This window comes from Opisthocomus hoazin, chromosome 7 (assembly GCF_030867145.1).
Source record: "Opisthocomus hoazin isolate bOpiHoa1 chromosome 7, bOpiHoa1.hap1, whole genome shotgun sequence".
In the NCBI taxonomy this organism is placed as follows: domain Eukaryota; kingdom Metazoa; phylum Chordata; class Aves; order Opisthocomiformes; family Opisthocomidae; genus Opisthocomus; species Opisthocomus hoazin.
In genome coordinates, this window is record NC_134420.1 from 26,328,886 (window position 1) to 26,354,710 (window position 25,825).

The 25,825-nt window shown below is 36.0% G+C and overlaps 1 protein-coding gene across 15 annotated transcripts in view; it reads right to left on the reverse strand.

Moving 5' to 3' along the window:
• LRRC4C (leucine rich repeat containing 4C) overlaps positions 1 to 25,825 on the reverse strand; it is a 566,727-nt gene that overhangs the window by 98,980 nt on the left and 441,922 nt on the right. For 13 of the 15 annotated variants that reach the window (XM_075426769.1, XM_075426770.1, XM_075426771.1 and 10 more), the window contains one exon: positions 7,987 to 8,125. The exons of 1 other annotated variant lie outside the window; for it this stretch is intronic. The gene's annotated coding sequence lies outside the window, so the exon portion shown is untranslated. Of the gene's footprint in view, positions 1 to 35; positions 109 to 7,986; positions 8,126 to 25,825 lie in introns of those variants that run through there. One more of the 15 variants, XM_075426759.1, reaches the window with a different exon arrangement.

The window sequence follows — 25,825 nt, forward strand, 5'->3', positions numbered from 1 at the left end:
CCTGGTTGACAGTCTGGGAACAAACTCAGGCTTACCTTAAGAAACCTCCAAGTCGGAAAGCAGTAATTGAAAAACAAGGGATCATCTTAGGGAAAGGAATGTCAAAACTCATTTTCTTAAAAGCCTGCCTGATTCTGACAGTTCAACCAGTATTCACAGGTACCAGCCCAGCTGCTGCAGCAGAGGGAATGACAGTAAATTGAAAGCAGTTTTAAAGTTGTCTTTGCAAAAGAAGTACAGAACAACCAGTATCCATGGGTACCAACTGTAGCCACAGATGCAGAGGAATGACAATAAAATGAAAGAAGATATAAAGTTATCTTTGAAAAAAATGTAACAGTGGAAATAATATGCATAGAAAGACATCTCGTTTTCTAATTACAGAAATAAATGTTTAAAATTGTATATACATAAAAGTTACCTAAAACTCCATTTTGGCAGATGTTACAGGCCGAAAGCCCTATGAAACATCAAGGTTTCAGGGGGTTTAAGTGATGGCTCCAGTGAGCTGTGAAGTGACAGCAACACAGCAGTACAATGTCTAGGCTCTCCTATGAAATCTGCGGCAGTTTGATTAGGATGACTTCTGACCAGGATTTCTGAGGTTTCTAACCTGACTCCCTGATTTGAGCTAGTAAAGTACTGATATGTTTGTTATGTACTTAACTACTCACCATGGTATGTTAGATGTACTTATGTATGCTACCTAAAATGCTTAGAATCGTGCTTGTGTCTTCTTTTCTTCAGGGACTTAAATTCAACAGAAACTTTACAGAAAACTTTGCGTGTATAAAGCTACCCTCTCCAGGATCAAGGCAAACAGAATATGGATGATGTATGTGCCAGCATTTGTCTCTTCCAAAATCAGAAAGAAATTATTTATAGATCCAACTCCTCCATGCAACCCCAAAAAAAGGATTAGTCAGGAGTTTTCATGGTAATTATAGCACATTTTATATACTAAAGCAGTAACTCTGAGTTATTCCATACATGCAATAATATAGCTAGCTCTTTGCTCAGCTCTCTCTCAAACAACCAATTTGTGTTTGGTATCCTTACTTAGCCTTCAACTTTCGTGTGAAATGGGCATATTTGAAAATGAAATAAAACATGTTTTTAAGTTATACGTCATATTGTAAGTTTTTCTAGAATTATAAAATCCATAAGCTAGCTCAGTTCAGTCAAATAACACTTACTGAGTCATTAACATTGACTTTCAGTTTTATTCTACCGACTCAGCAGGCTTTCTGGTGAGAAAGTTCTACCAGATATAAGTGAAGCAACTGGAACTAGGTCCTTTATCACCGTTAGATCATCTAGCATCTGATGTTACCATCACTGAAATCAATGGCAAACACAAATTACGTACAATGGGTGAAAGACTGAGTGTGTAGTAATAATGAATAACCCAAACATAATGATCTTTCAAGAATGCTGAAAAAGACTTTGGGGGTTTTTGAAGAAGGCTGCAAGTGTGATAGGAGATGAAGTTGCTGACAAGTAACAATCTTTTTCTCAGTTGGTGAGCTTATTTTGTTCCTGTCTGATTCATTGATGCTGCTGGTATATTTTAAGCCTACAAAAGTCTTATGAGAGTCTTATTCTCTCCACTGCTTAAAATCTGAAAAAACACAAAGTTGTTCCTTTTCCCAGACAATAAAAACATCACAGTCTAATATATGTTTGCTCCAGTATTTCTTTAAAAAGCACCTGAAAAATTTTCTGCTAATATTAATAGCCTGTGAGCAAAAGTGAAGGTCTCTATAACTTAATTAAAAAAATATATGGGTGTCAAACACAGAAAACACACAGCTTTGAGGATCTAATCAGAATCTAAGACACAAGCATCTGCAATAGACATGGTATTTCTGTGGATACGAACTAATATTTCTCTTTTGATGGAGATGTGCACGTTTTGTATTTTTTATGTCATTCAAATGACATCAAAATACATACCTCTAACAGATGGCAGTACTTAAATACATGTACATAAATACATGGCAGTACTTAAATACATGTACATAAATACATTTGCTGACATAAATGTGACTGAACACAAAACTAGTATCAAGACTCTAATATGCTGTAGGCTATGATATAATATTTTCTCTTAAATATTGTTATTTTTAATATACCATTATGCTTTATCACCTAATTAAACGTAGAAGATAGTTATTAGCTTCTTAGAAAATAACTCTAAAGCAATCTAATTTGAGATATTTATGAGATGACACTGCTATATGAAAAGGTAAATGTGCTTTTACTAAGCAAAATAAATAACAGACTTGTATTATCTGTTTTACAAAAGTGTGTGCCACGTGCAAAATCTATTTAAAAAAATATTTTAGTTTTATCACAGTAAATAATTCACTAATCAAATGTTAAAAGGGTATCATTAGCACTGGACAAAACTGTTTGTATGACTTTTTTCCTGCCGTACGTTATGTGTTGTTGCCTCCAAACAATATTGTTTGTATATTGCCTTCAATCTTTCATTTCACACATTTTCTAGGCAAGAAAAACAATTCCCTGCATCTCAGTTCACAAAAGCCATCCAACATAGTGAGCTGATATTCAAAAGAACCACGGAAAATGGAAAACGCTGGATGATACACGACGCAATGTTTTACAAGAGCTAACAAGTTGAAACTGAGGAAATATCCTGGGGCCACTCTGTTCAGGTCCTAAACTAGGTTACTGCGATCCTTCATGCCCATTCTCCACCACTGGGCACACTCAGGTGAACAGCAAGTATTAACAGCAGCTGTTACGTGGTCCTTCCCCTGCCTGTGAGCTGCCCTTGCAGTGCTACCATTCAGCTTGCAGAATACTCACTGCTGCTACAGCACAAAATCCCAAACACACAACAGAGGTCACTGGGCCCTGGTTTCTCTCATGGACCAAGACTATCAAGCGTCAAAAGGGTGAACTCTGAAGAAAACTAAACACAGACTGGCAAGGGAACTTCTTCATATAATGGAACAAGCTTGCCTGATCCTGAGTATGGGAGGATAACATAACTGAAATGTATGTACTGGAAAATCTTCACACAACAATTATGGACAACAACAGATTGTTATAATACACCTTTTCCTTCCCGAAAGATAATGCGAGTTAAAGAATTGAAGTTCTGGAAAAGACTAGTGGAAAACACTAGATATTAAGAATTGTCAGTCATTTGGTGTAAGAGAAACATGACTAAAGCCAAATAAAAGAGAATTCTGACCAGTAGATAAAAGAGTAGAGAAATTTTAAAACTGGAAAGCATAACTAGAGTTTAAGGAAAAGAGTGAAACCAGAACTCTACAAAGTAAACTGTAAAGCAGTTTCGAGTTGTTCTAAGTCAGTGACAGCCCTGCCTTCCTTTTAAATAAACATGAAGAAATCATAAAGGAAACTGTGGAAGATAGTATTCTTTCTGTTCTATTAAGGATCGCTGACAAGAAGCTGCTTGCATATGGAGACCATACTTGAATCCTCTTATAGCTTACCACTTTCAAAAGCAACAAAAAGTGCTGACAAACACACTTTTGACTGCACGGGTTTAGTATCAAGCTTGTTGATCAATTTAGGGATTCAAGAGAGAGCCTAAAAAACTCAGACTATATAAAACATGTCATACATAATCTCACAAGGAGACTGTGATTTTTGTAATGTAATTGAAACTCGTTGTATATATTTTCCTGCATATGCGATTTCACTGATTATTCTTCAGTACTTTTAATATGAAAACCACTAAAATCTGGTGCATAACTATCAAAATTAGCAGCTGACTATAATACTGCCTCATTTATTAATTTTCACATATTTTTGTTCTGATGTTTAGAGTTCTAATGAGAAATTTTGTTCCATAGGTAATTATTTCACAGAGGCTGGGAAGAACTAAAAAAGATTTCCTCATTTCAGGAAAATCTGGGTAAAACCACAGCACATGTGATTTTGGCACATGGGGGTTTAAGTGACTGTTCAATAAACTCATCTCTCCATAATATCATAGTATCATAATATTTATTGTTTGTGGTAAAGGTGGAACTGAAAGGTGGTTTTCATTGAGTTGTTTGAAAGGAACCATATTCTCAGAAGTTCTATATGTCCATTGTCCAGCTGGGTTAAGAGGACAAGTTTAGAATTGTTCTAGAGTTGTTCAACAAATTTTCATCTTTGATGTTAACAATCCATCAATGAAAAGCAATCTGCCATCTAGAAAGACTTTCTAAAATTTCTGCTTATGGAACTTAATCCCATATTGTCAGTGTTTCCATTACAGTAGAAGACAACCAATTCACCAAGCTGAACACGAGCCGGAAATGTGCCCTTGCTGCAAAGAAGGCTAATGTTATCCTGGGTTGCACTAGGCATAGCATGGCCAGCAGGTTGAGGGAGGTGACCCTTCCCCCCTACTCAGCACTGGTTAGGCCACACCTGGAGTACTGTGTCCACTTCTGGGCTTCCCAGTACAAGAGAGACATGGACAAGCTGGAGAGAGTGCAACAAAGGGCCACAAAGATGATGAAGGGACTGGCCCATTTCTCGTATGAGGAAGGGCTAAGAGAGTTGGGACCGGTTAGCCTGGAGAGGAGAAGGCTCAGGGGGAATCTTATTAATGTCTATAAATACATGAAGGGATGGTGCAAAGAGGATGGAGCCAGGCTCTTCTCAGTGGTGCCCAGTGACAGGACCAAAGGCAATGGGCACAAACTAAAACACAGGAGGTTCCCTCTGAACATCAGGAAATACTTTTTTACTGTGAGAGTGACCAAGCACTGGCACAGGTTGCCCAGGGAAGTGGTGGAATCCTCCCCCTTGGAGACATTCAGAAGCCTTCTGAATAAGGTCACAGGCAATTGGTTCTAGGTGGCCCTGCTTGAGCAGTGGGGTTGGATGAGACAACCTTCAGAGGTCTCTTCCACCCTCAGCCATTCTAGGACTCTGTAATTTAATAGTTCATAAAAGTATTTACACAGAAAGAAAGTAAGAAGCCTTATACTTTTTTGGTAAAAATATTTTTTCTGATCTGCTCTCAGATTCTCTCATTCACTTGTGTGCCTAAGAGAATAATGTGCCTAGCATTCAACTCAGAACTAGAAGAGGAGATCTTTTTCTAAAACAAATGCTGCTTTGAGGAAGAAAAATATGAAAAAGACAAACCACTAACAAAAAAAGTTAAGTTTTCCCGACTTTGCTCTTGGGACTGTTGTGTTACAATTCTGAATAGGGCTTATATGTATACATATATAGCTAGTGTTAGAAGAATTATGAAATTATGTCCTTATCAAGGGGTTACTCTTTAGGGTTGGTAATCACTTTTAAGTTTATTGTAGCGTGACTTTAGGGTGCCTAACATTTAATAAAGTTAGAGTGTTAAACCTTTAGAATATAAATATACTCTCAAAAGTAACTTCAAATTTAACAAAGCAAAAGCTTCCTTTGTAGCCAGCAGAAGAATTCTGGTACCCCTGAGGTTAATGAAAAAATTTCTACTGACTTAAATAGGACCACAATTTTACAGAGCAACTTTTTTTCATGTGATTTTAAATTTTAACTTCCATTCCTAACTCTGTCTGTGAGTACAGCATCTTAAAGATCAACATTAATGTTCACTCTAACTTTTTTGCTACAGTTATTCCCATAACAACAGAGGACAAGCATTCTCTGTTTCTGAGTCACAAATAGCTCTTCACAATATGCACGCACATAAATGCATTTGTTCAAAAACACTGTCAATTCACCTTAATTTGGTTAGAAACAGACTGCATATATATGTTTCCTGAAATACTGGGCACACTTAATCTCTACTGTAACAGTAGCCGTGTAGCCCTTCAGTAATATTTTTTCACATCCTATTCCAATTTTTCCTTAAACTAATTAGTTCAGAGTAGGAAGAAATACATGTCAAAACCCCTATCCTATGACAAAATCAAATTGCAAAGTAGTACTATTATTGTTATAAATAAGAATAATAAAGAAGATTTTTCATTTTTCTATTCCAATTTCCAGTTCTTGGCAATGGTCATGCTTTTCAATGTCCTATAAAATGTGAACATTTTTAGCTCAAATTAACTGCTGTATTCAACATAAAAAATCTGTCTCAAAATTACTTAGAACAACATTTCTAGTGTTTTAATTCTAAAAGACTCCTGAGAAAAATGGCCCAAGTCCCGCCACTCTCCTATGGCACTAATTTCAAGCTTCAAATTTGAATCGAGACAACTTCTCTCCTTTTCAGGACTGAATGCCACTGATACAATACTGTTGTAAATTCACTCCACGGGGAGGAATAGCTCCTTTGATTTCAATGGAGTGTCTTCAGATTACTGCAGGCGTAGATGAGAATAGAGCATGGTCCTTCATTTTATATTCATGTCCCATTTAATATGTATTTTGTTTTGTAAATCATAGAATCCTAGAATCATTAGGTTGGAAAATGTCAGTAGTGTCCTGGTTTCAGTTGGGATAGAGCTCATTTTCCTCCCAGTAGCTGTTGTGTTTTGGATTTAGTATGAGAAGAACGTTGATAATGCACTGATGGTTTTAGTTGTTGCTAAGAAATCAAGGACTTTTTTCAGTTTCCCATGTTCAGCTAACAAGCAGGTGTGCAGGAACTGGGAGGGACCATAGCCAGGCAGCCAACTCAAGCTGGCTACTGGAAATACTCCATACCATAGTCATCATGCTCAGTTTAAAAATGGGAGTTGATTGGGGGGAAGGAATTTTTCCATGAGTTTGGTAAGTTCTGTGAGTTCTGCAAGCTCCATGAAATCTGTGTGTTCCATGAAGTCCATGAGTTCCATGATCACTGCTTGAGGACTGGCTGCACAATTAGTTGTCGGGCAGTTACAAAGGTGTATCATGTATCACTTGTTTTGCATATTCTTTTTATTATTATTATCATTGTTCCTTCCTTTGTTCTCTTATTAAACTCTTTTTACCTCAACCCATGGGTTTTACTTTTTGTCTATTCTCCTCCCCACCCCACTAGGGAGGAGAGGAGTGAGTGAGTGGCTGTCTGGTCCTAGTTGCTGGCTGACAGGTTAAAACATGACAAGTGAAAAAGGAGGACTGTTTCTTTTAAACTGGATTTTTAAGAACATAAAATAGACTTGGACTTGAATGATGCATCATTTTGGAAATAGTGTCCTTACAGTGTGACACCATTTATTTTCTTCAATGAATTTTAAATAACAAGAGTACAACACTCTTATACAGAGATGATTGCATCAGAAATCTTAATTTCTTCTCCTGTGGAGTTATTATGACTGGAAAATGCAATTTGCATTCATTGAGAATAAAATCTTTACTACGTATGCTTCAGAACATTACTGAGAAACAACCTAGCAGCCATATTTTTCTACCTTACCTTCATACATTCAAAGTGAAATTCTGGTATGGGGAAAAGACTTTCAGTTTAAACTCCGAGCCAAGGAAAAGGTAACATAGCAGATTTCTAAATTTTCATCACAGAAAGGAAAATAGCTTGCTTAAACCATGCAAGATCTCAAAGAAAGTTATAGCCTTTAATAAATTGCGGAAGAAAATAAATGTTGCATGAAAGAGATCATTGATAGACATAATTCCCAAAGTGGGGGTGGGAGGAAAAAGGTTCATGGCACATATAACACTAGTAAAGGACATAACTTTCACTTTCAAGATCTATTTTCAGGTACTTACAAGTTTCTATATAAATTACTTCAACTAAATATCTTCAGCATCCTCTATAACCAAAATCTGGACATCATTTTTACATCTTGAACAGATTTCCACTTAGCACTTATTTGTCATTATGAAAAAAACCCCATGTACCTTTTGAAGTGAATTTTTTCAACTATTTTGGGGTTTTTTTTCCTCTTTTTTGTCTTAAATCACTAACGACTTATCCTTGGACATTATGCAACAACAGAAAATTTTGGGGTTTTTTAGATTTATCCAAATTCAAATGGATTGAAATACTATAATGCATATAGTATACATAAGAACATATTTTCTTACCGTTGATGCTTGCAGGACTGTGGCCAGTGCTGAGGACATCAAAAGCATTATAGCCAGGACTCACCGGAATTGTATACCCAGAGTCTTTGCATGATCTCAAGATAGATTATTTGATTTCTCTGCATGCCTGTCACGCTGCCTGTAAAATAGAAATAATATTTACTGAATGTGTTAAACAGGATGGACTCACCATTTATTGGACTAGGGAGAGTAAAGTTTCACAGTTGTGTCTGTGCATGATGCGACATCATAGCCACCATAAGATGTGCACTATACCAGGCAAGCCAAACAGGAAAAACGCAAGGTAGCAGAGAGGGTAAAAACCCACCCCTCTAAATAATTATAATTCTTTTATGTACCCTAGCAGTCAATACCTGATATTAAATAATTTAAGATCTCTGAAAGCATTGTGATACAAATGTACTTTGACAGATGTTGACTCAAACTAGATGGATGAAAAAGTCAGGGAAAAATTTAAAACCTAGCAATGAATGAAGGCAGGAGGCACTACATTTATACTCATAAGTACTTTGAAATATGGTATAAGTTAGTTAAAAGATCAGTCTTTACCTTGAGTTCTCTGGATTTTCTCACCCAGTGTTCAGTGCTCCCTTCTATCTCCACATTCCCATTAAAATTCTATGTCATTTAAAGAGCATATGAAGTGTGAAATATCTAATCATCTTTCAGTATCATTTTAAAGAGGTGGATGAAAAACTGTAACACAATACCGAGCCTCTTGAAATTCTTTTGAAATTTACTTGGCTACTACCACTCCAGAACAGACCAATAGTCTGTCTAGTCCACTGTGGTGTCACTTCTAAAGAGAATACAGGATTATTCCATTTTAGGTAGTTCCACAACTTTCATTCCATAAAGCAGTATGAGTGGAAGAATAGCCCATACCCATTTGCAGTGGATTTGCACTTCAGCCCTGGAAAGGTTACAAGGGGAAAATGTAACTATATTTTGGAGACAATAAAAGGAAATAGGTTTAATACAAGTAAACACCTTTGTCCTCATTAGGATAGGATCCTTTGAGAAGTTCTAAAAGGAACTTGTGGTTGAGAACATTTCTCATTCTTTACTGACTGTATGTAGAAATTCTGATTAGAAGTTAAGAAATCCTGCCAGTCAAAACTGGTGAAGATGATGGCAAGAATAATGATTATTTAAAGTGTATATTTATTGGGTTTTTTTAAATCAGTGGTACTTTAGACTCATTTTTCCTACCATCTCACTGAGCTTCATTCCCAGTGGGTTGGACACAGTTTTAAATTGAAACTCACCTTACTAAATTAGGTCTGATTTTAAATATCTAGGGAAGAGTTTCTTGTTAAAGGGACTATTTCTCATGATGAAGAGGTTAAAAAACCTGCAAGGAATGGAACATTGTTTTAAGAAGCTGCACATCATGATAATAGGATTGTTCAGAGGCAGGGAAAAAACAAACAAACAAAAAAAAAAGGTGATACACAGGAGTCTGGATTTGGCCAACATTTGTATCAATGGCTTTTTGAGGTTTTTCAGACCTTCTATCTCTCTCTCCTGGCACTTCTCCACTGTCTTAGACTGATGCTGCATTTTCTTACAATTGTATTTGCTTTACACTCTTTTGTGCATGTAGGTGCAAATTATCTTTAACATGCTAATAAAAATACCTATCATTTAAGAAGTAAGACTAAGTATTAGCATCAAAAATTTACAGTATTAATAGTCTTCAGACAATAACAAGGGGTAATATTAAGAAAACTAGAATACTAGGCTGAAGTTTTCAAATTTTCCAAAATTGCTCACAAATACATTTGGTGAAAATTAGGAGGTCAAGGGATACAGGCTTTCAGTTTAAGTGTTTCAAGTGGGCCTTATTTTCAAAAGTAACCACAGCAATGTTTGTTAAATCCAGTCCCATTTAAAATGTGTGCTCCAAAGATGAGCCAACTAAAATTAATCATCACTTTTCAAAATGCATTTAATAACTCCATATATGAAGGCATAGACCTGGAAGCAAGAATTAACCATCTGTGGTCTGAAAGTACATACAATACATTTTACTAGAATTCCTTTTCTGGAAAAGAAATTTAGAAGAGAAGAGCTATTTAGGTTCAAAGTACAAATATAATGCAAACTCTCCCAAAAGTAAGGTTATAAAGCTGTTTCAACTTCCTATGAAAAACTTTCCTCAGAAATATGATAGTCAAGGACAGATTAATTTTGAAACAAAAATATTGATAATATCAAACTACTCCTATTTTAATAATTTGGTTTTTGTTATTTTTTTTTAAATTACTGCCCCTCCACCTAGTTATTCCATTTTCATCAAAATAAAAACAAATAAAACATCAATATATCAATCTATAGTTATTGATATAAAAATGAACATATTGTTCCAAAGTGATTAATGTTTTATGTATTTTCCCTTAACATTCTCTTAAGAATTCAAATAGTTATCAAAATCAGAGAATTACATTGAAATAGATGTTTAATTTCCTGCATGACTATCACAGATACAAGAATCAAGGACTGGTTAGTTTCTACCTTTTATAGGCATATGTAGATACATATATGTATCTGTGTACATACACATTTATCACAATAAATGGTAATGCTTAAATGTTGTCATTGGGACATTTTGTTATCGTCATTTCATAAAAGAACTTTTCAAACTTCTGTGAATCATAACTGGATAGTCTAGGATTTTCTGTTTGTTTGTAGGCAGAGTGGCATTGGAATTGTTACCATTAAATTATTGTGTGTAAGATAAGAAATTCGTATTGTTCACATAAGAACTTAAGCTTGCAGACATTCTTCAATATAAACTTTTTCTGAATAACATTAAAACATCACTAAACATGACTCTATTCTACAAACAAAGCCTCTAGGATAGATTTTAAAAGGTATTCAGGTTCTTAAATATGGTTTACAGATTTTGCCTGAGTGCATTAACCACCTAAGTCCCATATGTCTCCATCTTCAAGAGCCTTTCAAACAAGAAAACTGTTTGTTTGTTTGCTAATGTAACAGAAAATAACATGTGCTAAATGTTTAAGGTCCATGTGTGACATTGCAGGGGTAAGGAGTATTTCTTACACGTAGTCAGCACCATTCATGTCAGTTTAATCATACAAAGATGTCAGTGGTGATCTTATTTTTCGAAAGACAATTTCTGTTTCTTACTTCCTTTGAACAGAAGAAAACCAGCAGCTTGTCACTATGGTATTAGGTGGGAGGCCGTGCATGGCAGGATTATGAGTCAGTCATTAAGCCTGCTGGTCAGCAAAAGAAAACCAAATCCCAAAACAAACAAAAACTTGTCATAATGACTGGGGCAATTCTATGCAGAGAGAAAATGTATTAGACAAAATACTCACAGGTTTAAATTTATTTCCAGAATATTCTAATATTAAGACACAGAAGATATCCAAGATACCACTTCCCTATGCTGCGGCGGAAAACTTTAAAACACCTGCATCTTATACATTCCTGCTTTAGCAAACTGATTGATGTTTTTTCTGGGCTAGTTCTGTATTACACCCATGCCCACCTTCAGGATTTGATTCTGTAAGATATTTAAGTGGGATATTTATAGGGCAACCATGCTGATGAATACTTTGTATACTAAGCTCTAGAATGGCAAGGATTTCTGATTTGGTTAAATGAGAGCAAGTATATAAATATATCCCAGCCCTTTGTCAAAAAACTGTGTGGGAGTAGAGGAGTTTGTTAGCCAAGGTGTTAGAAGCGAGAGGGAAGCTCTAACTACTTGCAGCTATGACACATTATTATTCATTGTGTGGTGTGTCACTCAGACTGTCATCATGCACAGCAGAGAGCATGCACATTACCGGTGCTGAACAGTACTGAGAGTGATTTGCAGAGGCACAGGTCATTTGGGGGAAATACCTCTCTCATAGTCCAGGCACAGGTTTGCTGCTGTTCTTGGAATGGTTCTGGCAGCACAAGCTAGGGGATCATCAACTGATTACTAACAACTAACAAAATTAATTCATTACAGATCATGACATATTTGTAAAGGCTTCCTGAGGAGCAGTCAGAATTCCGTATGTAGAGTATTCACTAAATATTATTGAACCACATCTATTGGTCTTGGAGAAAGTGATTTGAACAAATAACAGGTCAAATGTGCAAACAGTTGTATGGATATGGGTGTCAGCACAACACTTTGCACTGAGGAAGAAGGTTGATAGGAGAAGGTAGAATCTGCAGGGTCAGAGAAGGCATAAATATAAAAATTTAAAATCATCCAGGAAGAACATAAAGAAATAAGGCAGCAAAGTAAGGAGATCAGACAGAGGCATGAGGCTGAAACATATACACACACAATACAGAAGAGGAAGCAATTAGACAAAGAAGGCAGTGTGAGTTTCTTGAATAAGAAAATCTCAAGTTATGGCTATAAAGAATTAAAAACTGGTTTTATACCTTTGAAAACTAGCTTATAAGAAGAAAACTTTATATGTGTTACTTCCACTAAAACTTGCTTCCTCAAATATTTGCAGAAGATGAAATTACAATAAGCAAATTAATTTCCCCGCCCCTCCAACCTCATCTTTAAAATTATTGCAATATTGAGATAATTTCTTCAATTTTTCTGCTTTTCTCTGTTTTCTACAGCAGCACTCTCTCTGTTTAGGGGTTTTGGGATTTTTTAGTTTCAGGTTTTTTCAAAAACTTTTAAAAATAAACTTCTGACTGGGAGTCAAGAATAAAAAAGCCCTCAAGAATAAAAAAAGTCAGACTCTGGCAGCAATTCAGAGAAATTATTCTCCAAAATAATTACCAGGTAAGGAAGCCTTAATGCAGTGCCATTGCAACCAGCCCTGCGTGAGACCTTCTAGCAGCTGGTATCAGCACTTCTAAACCTTATCTAGACTTCACTCATGCTAATATGCTTCTTTTAGAATACAGTGGATAACAAGATACAAATCACACTGTAACATTCCTTGTTAGAGCAATAGTTTGAGCAATAATGATTGAGGTGCAGAGCATTTCCTGGGAAAATACTAACAGAGGAGATAATGATCATTCCCCTTCCCATCAATAATACCAATTTTTTAGTAATACTATAATATTAAAAACCCTGTAAGCTTATTACCTTTAGATTAACAAAAAACCCATTAAATTGTATTCATGCAGGTTTTTTAATCACTGTGTGATTTAAATCATCACATAGAAACCATTCTACAGACCACCAAAATGTACCCACCTCAATGGTGGAGTATAACTTCTGGTAAATGATTCACAGTAGTACCACACAGAATTTTCATGTCAGGAACAAGAACTGGCATTCCAGCTCAATTTCTTTTAAAATTTTAGTAGGCAAAATACAATCATGTAAGTAGAATTCAATCACTGCACTGTCATTATTGTATCTTTCTAATTTCTGAATTGACCAGGAATTTAACGGTCTAAGCAGTCCAAACCATGTGTGACCGTTTCTTACCTCAGTAAATACTGAGAAGAACAGTAAGCTGACAATTTTGGACAATGTGGCTAATGGCAGATGTGGTATGGGAAGGTCAGGATGAATATCAAATTGAAATCTAGAAAGCGTTTATATATTTGTATCTTAATTAACAAATCCATTTCTTTCAACAAGCCCTGTACCATCCATGATTAATCTTTCATAACATTCAGAATTGTTATCCAATGACTTCTACCAAAATTTGGTATTAAAAACCCCAACTTTATGCTTTTTATGGAGCCAACAAGCAAGTTAAAGACAAATAAAAGAGAGAAAACATCCTATTTCAGTATGTGATGATCTGTCTACAGTATTCTGGGTTTTGGTGGCTTTTTTCATTAATCCTTACACGAGACAAATTAAATCACAGTCATAATTTTAGTTGGAAGGGAACTCCAGGGTTCCTCCAGTCCAGTCTCCCACTCAAAAGAGGCCTAATTAGAGCAGGTAACTCAGAGCATGTTCTGTGGAGACTTGAACAGCTACAAGAGCCCACAATGTCTCTGGCCAGTCTGTTCAGGTATTTAACCACCCCCCCAGTATTTTGTATTTGTTTCCCCTGTTACGCTGCCTTTGCTGTGCTTGGTGCTGAATTCGCCATGGCGAAGATGGTGCACATCGTCTACTGAATGGGAACATACCCTATTGTGTCAGAGGAAAAAACAGCGTCAGCTGTGCTAACCTATGCACCAGAAATGTTTAATGAGGAACAAAATACTAGACTTTTAAATTAAGAATGAAAATACTGAGGAGACAAGTTTAAAAACAGAAAAGGAGGGGCCACAGAATTAACAATTGACAGAGAAAATCTGTATATCCAGTATCCCAGCAGCGTTAGCCAAGGGAACTGATGGCCACTATGCAAAATTATTAGCTGTGCATTGTGAGACATTTGGCTACTTTCTGTCAGTTTTATTGATATCCTGCTGTTCCTTGGGATTCTCTGGTGTCTGGGACATATTCAACATTGAAAATCAAGTTAGAAGGAATGAAATTATCCAACATAGAAAAGCTCATGTCAAATTCCAGTCTTTAAAATACACATAAAGTATAACTCGCACAGTGTAACTATTACTTAAATGTGTCAGAAGCAGCTGCATTTTCTGTTACAAATTCCATTGGATCGTTCCAGATGAAACTGGTCTAATCTGGCCTACATAAATTTATACTGTTATTAGATATGATATGTGTTCCTGAATTATTAGGAGTCAGGTATTGTGATTAAACCTGGCAGCCAGCAACTAAGCACCAGACAGCCACTCGCTCATCTCCCCTTTCCCCCGCAGTGGGATGGGGAGGAGAACAGACAACAGGTAAAGCTCATGGGTTGAGATAAAGACAGTTTAACGAGACAACAAAAGAAATAAATAATAATAATAATAATTATAATAGAATATGTAAAACAAGCTATACACAACACAATTTTTCTCACCACCCGACAACCAACTGCGCAGCCGGTCCCTGAGCAGCGATTGCAGAACCTGTGGATTTCCCAGACCTCATGAATGTCATGGATTTCACCAAACTTGCGAATTTTGTAGAACTTGTCCAACTCGTGGAAAAAGACTGAACATCTGGAAAAGAGGCTCCTGCCCCCCAGCCAACCCCCATTAATAAACTGAGCGTGATGTCTATGCTATGGAATATTTCCATTAGCCAGCTTGGGCTGGCTGCCTGGCTGTGCTCCCTCCCAGTTCCTGCACACCTGCTCAGTAGCTGGACATGGGAAACTGAAAAATGTCCTTGACTTCATAGCAACAACTAAAACGATCAGTGCATTATCAACATTCTTCTCATACTAAATCCAAAACACAGCAGCTACTGGGAGGTAAATTATCCAAGTCGAAATCAGGACAGCAGGCTAAAAAGAAGATTCACAAAAGATAAAATGCAGCAACTTCTTTTTTTTTTTGTCTTGATAACAAAAATCTGTAAACGTTTTTCTAATACTGATACATAAGCTAGACTATGTTTCTTTTTCTTACAGAAAGCAAAAAATTTAAATCCAAATAAAATTACAGAAATTATGAGACTTAGTCATAGGTAAGTTTAAAACATGAATATACTAAGAAGTAGGTTTACTGAGTTCATAAAAATATTCTGCTTTTAAATGATACTTGAAAAAATGGCAAGAAGTGTAAGATAGTCTGTGGCCAAGCAATGTAAATGTCTATTGAAATGGGAGGCCATATGTGTCCTGATGATTAATTCTCAGATATTTCTAACTATTACTGGCCAGTTCCTACTTGATCTGCTCAAGCAAGTACACACAATGACTTTATGAGAATTACTTTCATTAGAAAAGCTGAATTATTTGTTCACCTATATAAAATTACTGTCAGCTATACTTACACCTACTTGTTTTATACATATATACATATGTGAAGAAACACACACTTACTTTGTCTGCTCCTTACAAGGAGCATATGAATAATTTTCTGTGCAAATATGGCCCCAAATATTAACCTTAAGAAAATAACTTGGGGATACTGATAAAATTGAACAGATTTCATACAAGGAAAGAGAAAATGAAATTATCAGAAGACATGAAAACTCTATTAGGGATCAGCATATAAATTGAGGTATTTCCTGACAACTGTCATTCTTGTGCCAAAGTTCAGAAAAGCAATAGAGATGCCTCGCTGTGCCAAAGTCTTTCTGTGCCATCTGCCAGCACTATCATAGTATTAAGGAAACTGAAACAGAACTGATTAGAAAACTAGAACAAAAGGAGATCCAATTGTTTCCTATTATCTGTTTACAAGAACAACTGTGTATTTCAAAGACCTCCAAAAGGATCCTTTTTTTAATGTTGTCTCATCAAGGAACTATCTCTGTACAGGCTTCAATAAAGGTGGTGCTGATGGAAAATGCAGCAGAATACCCTTCTGCCTGTGTATGCCTTTTTTTCCATGTATGTAAGACATGACCACAGACATGTAGAAGACTAGCTGTGAAATTGCAGAGCAATGTTTTGACTTATGCCTACTGGATTGTACATGACATCCTAAATGGCTTATTTAAGGTGTTAGGATATGTTGTCTTCAGCTCTCAAAATAACAGTTCATACAAACCCTTAATAGAATCACAATTTTCATGAGGTGTTAAAAAAAGCAAGACCGATTACTAACTATTCTCAACAGAAAAAAAAAACAACATAATTGTAAAACAGCTGGTAGCAGAAAATAAGCAAGACTAACTAGCATGCATATTATTATAAACTGACCTCTGTTAATTGTCCTTGACACTTGCATGAGTTAAAGCAAGAAATCCTTGGTGGGGGAGGAAAATTCTAGCTTGGAGAATACGTAACCACATCTTCTACAAACTACATAGTAATCTTAATTGTAACTGAAGTTCAAAAATGTTCAAATCACCTAACAGAAATAAATGAACTTGTATGTCCCCTATTCCAGGTAAACTCAGCAAACACATGAGTCAACTCTTTATTTTCTCGTTGCCCTCAATAACCACCCTAATGACACTCAAATCTGTCGCTATGTATTGACACTTTGCAGGAGAAAAAAGGTTGCACACAGACTCTCCCAAACATTTGTATTTGTATGACCTCAAATTACAAAGCACACATTTTATGCATGCATTTCTACATTTTTCAGCCTTATCTTAAATTTTGATACATGGAAATCAATTAATCCTTGACTAATTCTCAAGTTACTAGAAGAGTACAAGAGAAAATGAAGAAATACTAATGCCACGTGAATTTGCCACAAATTCAGAGACAGAAAACTAATTTTATCAACAACACTATTAAGAGCTGTACAATTATTCTGCAACAGGGTCTTAGATCCACGTTGTATCAGAGTAAAACAAACTTCAGTCATTCTCTTTGCTAATATGGAACCAAACCTTTTGAAGACTTCAGGTTCATGCTTAGTAGCCTTCCACGCAGACCAGCCCATCTACCAGATATGAAAATCTGCAATCTTTGTCACAGTAAAATAAATGAAAACTGCCCTGTAAAACTTTATGAGCTGAACTGTTGCCATTCCTGGTATGTATATACTTCCCCTGAAACATTTAGGTAAAATCCTACCTGCTTCTTTACAGCTGGAAAGCCAGCACATTCTCACTTGTGGAATCAAGCCTAGGAAGTCTGTGCTCTGAATGACACCAAAAAACTCTGTGTCACATTCTGTTGCAGTTTACTATAAGGGAGAGTCTGAAATGTACTTCAACGTAGGAAGCACGGCCTATAATAGTCATAAAGCTGTGGCAGCTATCTTAGCAAGAAGATGGCTAGGCAGGGAAGAGTATTTCCTTCCTTCATAGCTTCCCCAGAGTTTCCCAATGGTAAATGCCAATATTCCACATACATGAAAGTTACATGAATTTACATAACATGAGCTCAAGGGGCTGTAACAAGGAGCAGAGATAAACCTTCTGTGATACTTGCCCCTCCTGCTCTGACTCACATACAAAAAAAGAGTCAACATCCAGCTGTTTTAAATCACACTTGGTGCCTTCTTTGTCTTTGAAAGAACAGTTAATTGCTTCATTTAGCTCTTCACTTAAATGAGTATACTACTCTGCACTTCAGCTGCCACTCAAATGAAAAAGATGTAGTGCTGTGGGGAAAAACACTTAAGCATATCTCTTAAATGCACAATTGTTTCCCTCTGTGCAAAGCAATAACCTGCCTTTGAATTTATAAATAGCCACCTTGCCACTACAACTGGAGAAAAACCTCGATTTGCACACATCTACTTGTTAGAATGGCCTTATTCTAGTGATCTGCATTAGGTAAGTCCTAAATCAATTCATTTCCCTTGGCAAAAATTCCAAAATATTTATCTCAGTGGTTTCCTGATATTCTTGCACTTCATTCTCTGACCAGCTCCCACATGACCATAGACAGTTTATTTGCCTCTTGAAAGGGATTGTCATTAGTCTAAGCCACCAGCTTAATTATTTTATCTTATTATAATTGCTGTTTAAGGAAAATAAGTCATTCTTGCAACCTATGGGAACATCACTTCTGTTTTATAAGAGTGTAAAGAAAGGCTGTAAAAAGCAGAAATACATTATCATAATTTTCCAGTGAGAGAGGTAGTACAAACCAGTGTGTTCACAATTTCAGAACTATGACCAGCTTTGTACTTTGAATACCAATACAAAAAGAAACACTAAAAATTTAGAAATAAAGTAAGTTTATGAGGTTTGAGTCTAAAAACAGACATCAACTTGGCTCTAGAATCCATCTATCCTATTTTGTATTTAGAAAATTAGGCCCTTCAGAAGGTAATTTTTTTCATTAGTCTACCTCTTTCACAAGGTAAATTGTCATCCCATTTGATAAGCACTAACTTGTTCAGAAAGAATTCAGTGATAGATATTCCACTATCTCATAGTCCAATATTTCAATGTTGTTATTAGAAAGTGATTCCCAACATTAAACATTAAAAAATTTGCTACTGTGTAAACCCACTACATATCCTGCCCATAGTCAGCATGGATTACTCTTGTTTCCAATAATTTTGATGTGCTGAAAACTTTTATTGTTCCCCCTTTTCTATCCCTCATTCTTCTCTTCTTTTCAATGTCAATTGTTTCAGTTCTTTCTGAAATGCCAGTTTGCTAGACCTTGTTTCTCCTTTTTGCCATCATATGTAGTAGCTCATTATTGAAGCTGAATTTAAGATTTCATCAAAAAATTCAGAAATCCTGAACAAAATATAACTTTGTATTTCATATCAAACAAAATGTACCTTTTGGTCTGAAATTATTTTTTCAAGCTCGGTTTTAGTAGGAAGAGAAGAGAGAAAAATTTATTTTAATTTGTCTACAGTATACTTTTTGATTTTGTAGAGAGATGAGTTGGGAGATGAGTAATTTTTGTATCTCTACAAAAAATATGTGTGCACTCATGTTTTGTGTCTTTCAAAATGAGCAAGCTTTGCACAAACTTAAAGGTGAAAATGCAAACCCTTTCAATAACCTCAATATCCAAATTATTAACAGATACATAATCTGCACTTATAAAAGAATTTATTCATCAAAAATTGGCTTCCCAAGATTGCCATCTACATATTTAAAAACTACTTTTGAAAATGTCAAGCAGATTATAAATATTTTCTCCATATCCTCAAGTAATTCAGGGTTACTTCCTATATGCAATACTTTGTCATATTCAGTGTTAAGTAACTGTCAAGTCATTCTAGCAACACAGTTTTTATTTTATTCTTCAGATGGTTCTGTCTATACTTAACATTATGATTTTCCATCTAACTTTTCTTTCTTTGGTTTCCATTCCTTTTTCCCATTTGAAGCAACTGTATTCAACACCGTACTGGGTCTTGCAAGGATGAAAGACCACATACCATTTCTTTAATCATACTTGCTTAAATTCATATCCTTGCTCGTTTTAATCTTCTGACCAATGCATTACAGATACCCAGATCTCTTAATATTTGTAATTTGGATCAGCAATTTAGGAAAGAGAGAAATAAACATAATATATATTTTTTCAAAAAGTGAAGAAAGAAGAAAGTGAAGAAAAATGTCACTGTATATGACTCAGCCTGATGATTTTCAACTCTTCAAGCTACGTTTGAAAAGTGACAATGTTGATGCATGACAAGGTACAAATAACCATTACTTTCAGCGATGTCTTTGTCACTCCCTTGAAAATGCCCGTGTGGGTTTTATTAGGAGCAAAAAAACCAACCCTGTTTGAAAGTCTCTTTAGGTATGTTGCTGGGTTTAATAAAAGCATTAGTGCTGAGTATCATCCTACAGTGCAAGCTTTTTCAGCACTTACAATATATGAAACTTTTAATCCTAAATACAGCACATAACTCTCTAAAACTGAAATCTAATAACTAAAATATCTGTGGAGAGAAAATGGAAAATGGAAAATGCAAATGGCCTTAACCTACTGTTACCCAACAGATTACATCATAATTGATGCGAAATCACTAGAAAACAGGAGCAAATCATTTAGGTCTCTACTATCTGAATGGGCATATATAGAAAAATGATGTATCACATTTATGTTATGATGGTAACAGTCGAGGAAGTCATATCTCTACCTGTACAGGACTAAAGACTAAACTGGTTTCCATCTTGTAGTTTTCTTTTAAAAATGAATTACTGAAAACAAATATATCCTTGTAAACTCTACCATTCTAGACTGGTCTGGGCAGTTATGAAAAGCTTCTAATATTGGCACTTGTTGTGTGCTTGTCATAAAAAGGAAAGAAGGACTATTTCCCAAAAAAGCACAGAGGAAAAAACTTCTGAATATCTTATGTTGATTGTGTGCAATTCTCAAAAGCACTAGTGTTTAAATAATTAATTTCAGTACATATAATCCGAAACTATAAATTCACTGCAAAATTATCAAGTTCATCCCAATGACTCTTTTTGAATAATATTTTCAAACTAGAAGTTAAAATTTTGCATTTGGAAATCATTCAGTTTCCTACTAAGTCCCAGATTTCTTGAACTACTTAAATAAATCATTTAGCCTTGTTAGGGTTCAGTACCATCTCCTGTCAATGGGAGACTTTCAACTTCAAGTGCATTTTTGTAAATAAATGTTTTGAAGATTTCTGTTTGTTCAGTTAATGGGTAATGTTAACATAACAGAGGCTTTTTAACTAAGAAGGAGGAAAGCTTTGCTTCTGCCATTAGAAAAGTTATTCTAAGTTTTACATTTTCTCTGGTTTTAGATACAATTAAAATAATTCATTGCAGAGGTTTAATGCTCTGTGAGTCATAGCTAATTGCAAATGTACAATCACTTTTGGACGATCTAGTACAAATACAACCCTCACACAATGGGACACTTACTTATGTTCATAGCAGCTCTGTTTCATATTCAAAAAAAAATCTATGGAAAATATTCAGATTACATGCACTTCCTTACAAAAAAAAAAAAAATCTAAGCAGGAGAAGTAATAATCTCACTGAAAAGCACTGAGCTTCTGAAGTACTAAAAACATTTATATGACAATTTGCTAATTCTCTAATTTTAGGACCCTCTGCTTTTTCTTTAATTGCAATACCATAGCAATGAAGACAATTGTGTGCTGTGTACTGGAATACAGTGTGTATTTCAGTAACTATACAATAAATTCAATTTGAACATGGACTCCCAGTGTCAAAGCCCTTAATTTATCCCTGCAGTACAATACACAGTGGTGTAGAAATGAAACAGAAGACCTAGCAACTATTTACAAGCCACTTACGTTCTACCTCAGGATTTAAACAGTCTATAGTTCCTGTATGAATCTTTTGTACAGTGGAATATTTCATCTGCTGAGATAAAGAAGACTTCCTATTGATAAGTTAGTAGCAAGCTCCATGTTGAAGAACTCCTACATCCAAATGATGTGCATGTAAATTACTTATACTTTAATAATTACTGACTAACAGATTTCTGAAATACCTAGAACATCTGATTAGGCAAGGAGTATTTACAGCCTTCACAGTCAACTTTCTGAAGCTACGCATTATTTTTGTATTTTCAGCTTTCTGTACAAGTAAAGTTACAAAAAGTGTTAGTCTCAATTTTTTTTTTAATCAATGTATGTATGTTTGGCAAGACTAGGTAAAGGCCTAAGCACCCGATCTTCAGGACGTTTTCCTAGCCTTACCTGTATATTCCTCATTGTAAGAAGTACCATGTTGCAATTTCACTGAAGTGTATCACAGAATCACAGAATGGTAGGGGTTGGAAGTGACCTCTGTGGGTCATCTAGTCCAACCCTCCTGCCGAAGCAGGGTCACCTACAGAAGGCTGCACAGGACCGTGTCCAGGCGGGTCTTGAATATCTCCAGAGAAGGAGACTCCACAACCTCCCTGGGCAGCCTGTTCCAGTGCTCCGTCACCCTCAGAGGGAAGAAGCTCTTCCTCATGTTCAGATGGAACTTCCTGTGCTTCAGTTTGTGCCCATTGCCCCTTGTCATATCGGTGGGCACTACTGAAAAGAGCTTGGCCCCATCCTCCTGACACCCACCCTTCAGATATTTATAAGCATTTATTAGGTCCCCTCGCAGTCTTCTCTTCTTCAGGCTAAACAAGCCCAGCTCCCTCAGCCTCTCCTCATAGGAGAGACGTTCCTGTCCCCTCACCATCCTCGTAGCCCTCCGCTGGACTCTCTCCAGTAGCTCTTCATCTTTTTTGAACTGGGGAGCCCAGAACTGGACACAGTACTCCAGATGAAGCCTCACTAGGGCAGAGTAGAGGGGAAGGAGAACCTCACTTGACCTGCTGGCCACACTCTTCCTAATGCACCCCAGGATGCCACTGGCCTTCTTGGCAGCCAGGGCACACTGCTGGCTCATGGTAAACTTGTCGTTCACCAGGATACCCAGGTCCCTCTCCGCAGAGCTGCTCTCCAGCAGGTCCACCCCAAGCCTGTACTGATGCATGAGGTTGTTCCTCCCGAGGTGTAGGACCTTGCATTTGCCTTTGTTGAACCTCATCAGGTTCCTCTCTGCCCAACTTTCCAGTCTGCTGAGGTCATGCTGAATGGCAGCACAGCCTTCTGGTATATCTACCACTCCTCCCAGTTTGGTGTCCTCAGCAAACTTGCTGATGGTACATTCTAACTCTTCATCCAGGTCGTTGATGAAAAATTTAAACAAGACTGCGTAGCGTGTCAAGAATAACCAGCAATAAACTACAACCAAATCTTGCTATGGAACCACAATCTCCACGAAGCATGCAAAATTTCAACGAAGTCAGAAAGCCAAATTTACCATCTGAACACGCAATAATTTCACTCTTCAACCCCTTGAAAACCACCCCTAAGTATATAAAATAAGAACAGATATGTTTAGGGACAGAAAGATCAAATAAGAAGTTGCCCATAAATATTTATTGTTGATAACTTTATCTATTAACAGTGTAACTTGAGGCATTTTTTACTTCTTCTCTAGTCATAACTCAAAAATATTATGTTCCATACCATGTAGACTTTAATATTTAAAGCAGTATTAGTTATGAAAATAACAAGAGAATTGAAGCTGATAATACTGCATGATTTTAAGAAGAGTTTGAGGGAATTTCACTACAAATTTCTGAGATATTCCACAGAATCTAAATACAGAATTGACAAATCCAGTTGCCTTCGTGGACAGCTATCTGAAACATATTATGTCCACACCAGCTTTCTTTAGTGAAATATGTTGACATGCTTTCTGTTTTACTAACTAGCTAATAGCTGGTAAGAGAAACAGCAAAAAGCAACAAATGAGATTCAAGAAATTTCTACATTTACAAAGGAACAAAAGGCATCAAACTCTGGCAAAAGCTGTAATCAAATGTAGCATGAAGACACAACTTGAAAGTGAAAAATTTTCTTATATTCAATAATCAAAGAAAAAATAAGCCATCATTAAAATTCAAATATTCTTTCTGCATCTGCATGTATAAGAATGGATATTAGTCATTCATCATTAAAAGTACAGATGGGCAGACCATCATTAAGCAGTTCTGTGAAACTTTGCAAAATATATCCCAGCAACCATTAACAATAACTAGTAGAAATATTTACTTGAGATCATTGGGTCACAAAGGGCTGGATAAATATGGTGACATGTTCTTGGCATGACTGAAAAATGAGTTATGGCCTGGAGGAGGTCTCACATTTACATCCTGCAAGTCCAGCTAATGAGGCAGGACAATCATTAAACTTGGCTGAATTAATATGGCATGAATAAGAGAATCCGCAGATCCAGTGACAGAGATGAAAGTAGGTCGTATTCTCACAATTTAAATAGAAACTATCTAGACAGCATTAGCATGAGCCTCACAAGTCTTGTACTAAAACCCACAACACAAATCTGTAACATCTGTTATGACTGATAATAAATGTAACAATAGAAAAAACAAAAACAAAAAAGATCATCGATATATGTAAAATGAGAACAAAGAAAAATTGCTTTAGTTTTAGCTGACATTCACTGAAGTAAAAATGTTTAGAGCATACCCAGTAAATAATACGGTTTCTAATACGATCAAAAACAACTGATTTAACAATCATTTTGAGATCTTGTCTTTCATTTCAAATGCTGGTGACTGTAACAAAAAGCATATCTGTCTCTGTTATTATATACAAAATAGTAAAAAATATTGCATCACAATGAGAACAGACTAACAATATTTTACTAGGCTGTTTTTCTCTAAAGCTCTTGGTAGAATGCACAACTTAAAAAAAAAAGCACCAAATAACCCAACAAAAATATGTTGGTGTAAAGGAGTAAGAGGTCCTTGTCCATTCTTCTCCCTCACCTTCACTCTTTTCTTTTTTGAAAAAGATGCTAATGTGACGTTGAGTGGACATGGGTAGCAGCAACGACATGATGAAGACGAACAACTGAAATATGAAATTGCTAATATGAAATGCTGAAATATGAAAAATAGTTGTGTTTTTTCAAAAAAACATTTTCTAATACAGAAATGTTCTCAATTTAAATAAATGGAAGAATAATGTTTGCGCAGAGCTGTACATTGTGATTATTGTTCAATACCCATATAATACTTGGTCTGACCAGTTCTCAGGTGAAGTTTCTCTTAGAAATCTTTTGGTACCACAGAAACTGTCTTTTTCTGTGTGCCATTGTCCACATGCCCCTGCCCCGAAATGGAATAATGTGACAATGAAATAATTTTCAAAGTCATGAATATTATATAGTGTGTTGCAATGAGAAGACATTATTGCAGTAATTAGAAGGTTGCCTTTTTTGTGCTTATTTGATCTGTGTCCCAACATAAGGAGCACTGTACTGCTAATGGTAGTTTCTGAAACTGCAGTACCTTTTAAAAAAAGGTGTTAAGGTTCATTGTGTGGTCACATTGCCACTTTGGGTAGTTACATTCCACCAAAAACTTGTATTAGTTAAAGGCTACCTCACCTTTCTCAGCTTTCTGTTTTGTTTTTCTTTCCCTTCCAAACCTCCTTTGTAGAACAAATCAGATAGAATGTAATGGTGAATATTTGCATTCATTAAATTTGGGTTTTTTTATTACGTCATCAAGAGACGTAAGTCAGAGTTATCTGTGCACCGTATGTGTAATAAGTGAGTAGAGAATTACCATAGGACTTAAATCTGAAGCATATAAGCAACGGAATGGGCTGGGATCATACAACATTGTCTAATCTAGTCTAAAGCCACACACAGTTCAAACGTCCAAGTGTTTTGTTTTGATTTACTGTTGCACCCATTGGTATTTACTTGCTATTGATTGTGCATGCAGGAGCACTGTCAAGTAATGGTCAAAAACACATGAAGGACAGACATTGTAGTCTTGAGACAGATGTTCAGACCTGTTACAAAGAACTTACTGTGGGATTTCAGATACAATTAATTATGTTTCTGAACTTC